This window comes from Gopherus flavomarginatus, chromosome 4 (genome assembly GCF_025201925.1).
Source record: "Gopherus flavomarginatus isolate rGopFla2 chromosome 4, rGopFla2.mat.asm, whole genome shotgun sequence".
Classification (NCBI taxonomy): Eukaryota; Metazoa; Chordata; order Testudines; family Testudinidae; genus Gopherus; species Gopherus flavomarginatus.
The window spans coordinates 146404557-146409292 of NC_066620.1; the positions used below are offsets into that span (position 1 = coordinate 146404557).

General features: G+C 39.9%; 1 non-coding gene across 1 annotated transcript; it reads left to right on the forward strand.

Moving 5' to 3' along the window:
- The first annotated feature begins 399 nt into the window (after positions 1-399).
- Positions 400-538, forward strand: LOC127050399 (U4 spliceosomal RNA). The gene has a single exon (XR_007774213.1). It is a non-coding gene; the product is annotated as a U4 spliceosomal RNA (small nuclear RNA).
- Positions 539-4736: the final 4198 nt, after the last annotated feature.

Below are 4736 nucleotides of genomic sequence, written 5' to 3' on the forward strand. Positions count from 1 at the left end.
TATTCAACATGAGTAAGGGTATCACAACCTGTCTCTGAATTATTAAATATTCTCTCTCATTTTTATAATGTTAAGTGTTTATGTTTTCTGTTTTAAAGTTGTGAATGGTCTTTCTCTGCTGACTCAACTCTGTATTTGAGGGGAGGGGAGGTTAAAGTTAATCACAAAATAGTCTACTTTCTTCTGGATTAGTATTTTCTATTTTTTTTTTAATGAAGGGTGAGTCATTTGACAACAGTTGTCAAAAATGTTTAATGAAATGAGTTTTCTTACTTTAGAAGAACAAACACAATGAATATTAACCTAAATAGATTATTAATAGTGATTGATATATATTAAGCTTTAGAAGCAAATAGTGAAGTTTTTCTCTTTTGCGTTTATTCATTTATTTATATATATAGCTTTGCGCAGTGGCAGTATTATAGCCAATGAGGTTAATAGGAGGCGTGATTATTGCTAGTTGAAAATTATTTCCACAGATTGCATTGAGATTAAATAAAAAGATTTCTTTGGTACAATTGTACAACAAGTACATTGTTACTTCAATGGCTTTGAAAAAAGATGGAATAACAACTATAGCTTGTATCAGGAAAAACAGTCTCCCCCCCACCCAAATAGCACAGATATAATTACCTGTCACATTTAGCTCACCATTTCCTATGTCTTTTCAAATAGTACCACACTAGTATTGGCTAATCAGCAGAACAATAGCAGGCATACAAAGTGTTCTGATAATGATAATGAAAATACCACATTCTGATTGTTCTATTAAAAATGTAGCAATTCATCATTTAGCATCATTAGTGGCTGTTAACTGGGATTGTGTCTATGAGATCCTTTTGAGTTTTTATTGTATTTCAATCAATAGGAATCAATGGTTATCTGTAATAACTGTCTATATTAAAATTTAGAAACTGTCTGGAGAAAAAGGGTAGTAATTTGGTGATTATTCATATTTCTTAAAATTCTGCAATATAGTAATTTATTATGCAAAATTAAATTAGAGTGCATAGAGCATATAGATTTTTCTGCTATTTTTTATACTTCGTTATGGCAATGATGAATGGCATATAATTTATAATACTGTAGTTTAATAATTAAAATGACTTTTATTATTTTGTTTACTAGTTTCTTCTTTCTGCAGCTTGTTGTAATTTTGCCTTATGATTAGCAACAAATCTTGCACAGCAGCACCTTCTAATAGAACTCAGCATGGACAATTTTCCAGGCAGATTCAATCTCTGTCTAAATTCCACTAATCCCTTAATTATTCTCAGGGAAAATGATCAAATCCCTGTAGCGTTCCTGATGCACTGAGTATTTGAAAAGATAATAATGTGGCTCAGAGCAGCCAGAAATCTGGGCCTTGCACTTGCTCTTTGGCCTAGGTGAAAAGGGCCACACAAGGAGATTGGATGATCATTCACTGAGCCTCTGTGGTGAGTAATATAGCTTCAGTCTGTGGATTGGGAGTGCCTTCATTAGCAACATGATGCTGACCAGCCCAGAAGACTTTTTGGTTGAGAAAGCAATGACACCTGGTCGAGCACAAGTTAGCTGACAGTCACTGTAGGCCCAATTCAGAGGTCTCAGTTCAGGAAAGCACTTAAACACTTGTGTAAGCAGGGTCTGAATGAGTTCTCCCCTGACAGCTAGCTGGGAGGGGAATAGACTTCAGAAGCACACCTACTCTGCATAGGTATCCAGCAAATAGGAGCTGTGTTGCTCAAAAGTGATCAACTTTGGCTGATGTTGGGTTACAAAACACTGTAGTATTGAAGGCATAGGTAGTGAAATGGTGTTATTTATGTTGTTATCTCTATTGTATGAGTAAAGGGAAATAAAACTTTGTTGAGCCTGTTATAATTGAGGGGTCACCATCTGTTGAAAGAAACTCTCGAAGGCAGGGGCTTGAATGCCAAACTTCTGTGGCAGTAGGGAGAGGGCTAGTGTGGGCTGGGTCCCAGCCAGGAAATGTGGTGTGTCCCTAAGGGTCCCTAGCCTGGTTTAACCTGTTCCTCTCCACAGTTCAAAAACAAAGCTAGATAAGCTTTATTAGAAGCCTTTCATTATTTTAAAGTGCTCAAATGAGAGCTGAAATCATTTGTGGTAGGACAACATTTCTGCCCGGCCTGCAAAGAGCTGAAAATCACTAAGAGACTGACCTGCAGAGGTCATAGCAGGTGGTAGCAGAAGGTGACTGACAGTTGGCTGATGAATAAGCAGCTGGTAGGCAGTCAGTGGAGAGGAACCACGGCTGGCGGGGCGGCCAGCCCAAGCAAGCAAGGTGCCTTCTTCCCCAGGTGGGCGATGTTCCTTTTCTGGACCCCTCTCTGCTCCCTCACCATACCTCATTCACTGTGGTTGCCTTTGGTCAGTGATGACCCAGGGTTCAGAGGTACATCTGATCCCAAGTTCACTGAAATCAATGGAAAGACTCCCATTGACAACAATGGGCTTTGGATCAGGCTTCTAGTGGAACGCATGTTATCTAACCTCATCAGACCTGATTCTGCATTCTTTGAACTCCCCCAAAATCCCATTGTATTCAGGCATTTCACCCCATTAGTGTCAATTAAGAAAATAAAACAATTAATTTACAAAGTTAAATAAACCTATTAATTTGATTTTTATCTTCAAAATTAGCAGTTTCTTCATGTTCTAAAACCTTTATCTTTTTAGGATCACAACAGAGACAACGTGTAATGGTTGATAGTGTGGGGGGGCACCATTTAAAGCTGTGGGTTTTTCAAACTTTTTGATTTGAGCACCCCCTTTGAGTTATAATTTTTGGTTGTTCCCCCTACCAGATTAAAAAGAGGTGAGTTGAGGGTGGAGGTGGCACTCCCTTCCCAAGACCCACTGCGCTGAACCCCTAGCCACTTGGTGCCACTGTTCACCCCCCAACCCGAACGTTCCTCTGCACCTCCATAGTGGGGTTCACCCCACAGTTCGAAAACCTCTGATATAAAGGTTCTGGTGATATGCAGCGGGGTTCAGAGCAAGAGTATAAAACTTGGAAGAAATCTGAGGGGCCTGTGACCCATTTTGCCCCCCACATGTCTCACCTCTGACCACAGATGTTACAGACTCATTAAAAGATTCATGAACTAGATATTTTACATGTATCTGTTAACTTAAAATCAAATTGCATGGTGCAGAAATATGGATTTTTTTTACTGTGCTATTAATCATAGAAATCAATTTTGGTAGGGAAAACATTAGATACACAACTAGTCAGAAATTGAAATTTGTGCCAGTCCTCATATAAAAATTGGCCTTACAGAAACGTTGCAACATTTCAGATACCTTTACAAATAGGTATGTCATCCTATCTGCAGGTAGATTAGGTATTTTCCAAGAGGCTAGGAGGTGCCATGACCTAGACAGTCACAGATTCTTTCTTCCTTTCTTAATAAAATGAACCAGATACTTTGACTTCTGGACACAGAACAGATAGGGAATGTACCATAGCAAGATAGCTTACCCACCCTGTCTTGTCCCTGACCTGAGAGAAGCAACTGTAGAAGTGAGAGGATATTTTCCATGGTCTTATATGTTTAAATGCTTTGCCATGCTTAATGAAGTCACTGGAAAGGTCTTCAGCCTTGGCCTCTCAGATGAGACTCTCAAAAGTTGGTTTCAAGGTTGCTAGTAGGTATTTATGTGTGGCCTGATCGAAATCCCTTGCAAGTCAATAGTTTTTTCATTCATCTGATTGGCTTTTGGCTCAGCCCACTGGGTTGTTGGATGGTAACAACTTTCACTCACTCGGTGAATCTCGCCCTCTCCCATCCCCATCCAGCCCTTTTACACTGAGTAAAAGGGCTAATGTGAAGGGACTCTAGAAGCCCTGGATCTGGCCAGCAGAAGAATTATATCCCTTGGTTTTCCTTTCAGAATCCCCTTGCAAACCTCGGTGAAAGCCATACCAGAGGTAGAAGGGGCATATCACGGGCGAGCTAACAGCACAACTGAGGAGATTCTGGGCAACACCATGGCCCACAGGACAACCCAGGGAAGCTGTGTAATTTAAAACAAGTCCCAAGACTGTCTTGGGGCCTGAGCATCTCAGAATCAGGAGAGTGCAAAGGTGTCTTAAAGCTACCTTAGCCTCCTCACCTCTCCCTGAAATCCCTATTTGCAAGTTTTGTGTTGTACCTCTTAGAGGCACAAAACAGAATCTCACCTTCCATAGCCTATTGCCAATCTGATTAGCTGGACAGCTGCCCCAGACCAAAATATTAAATTGACTGAACAACATTGGCATACAATGTTGATGTTCAGGGTATATTTAAAATGATGTGTGCTGACTTATTTATTTTAGAATTAAATTGTTCCCTGTCACCAGAACATTCTCCAGAAAAAACACTCAAGTGGGTTTAGTCTACAGCACAAGCGGATACCAGATCCAGTATTTCTCCTCACTGACCAAAACCACTGTGAATGAGAGGCAGAATATGGCTAGATATTTTGCCCTATACAACCATCTTATTTCACTGAATTTGAACAGAGTAAGAGATACCAAAAATGATAGAGGAAGTGGTGCCCAGCAAATAGACAGATGGAGATCAAGCTGACATAAGACCTGGAATATGCAGACAGCATTCCGGCAGCCCTAAAGGATTTAGAATGGTACATTTTTGTGACCTTTAGGAAGTAGAAGTGAGATCAGTGGCTTATTTTTAATGTTCATTGCATATATCCCTCTGCCTTTTTCGTGTTCTTGGTATACT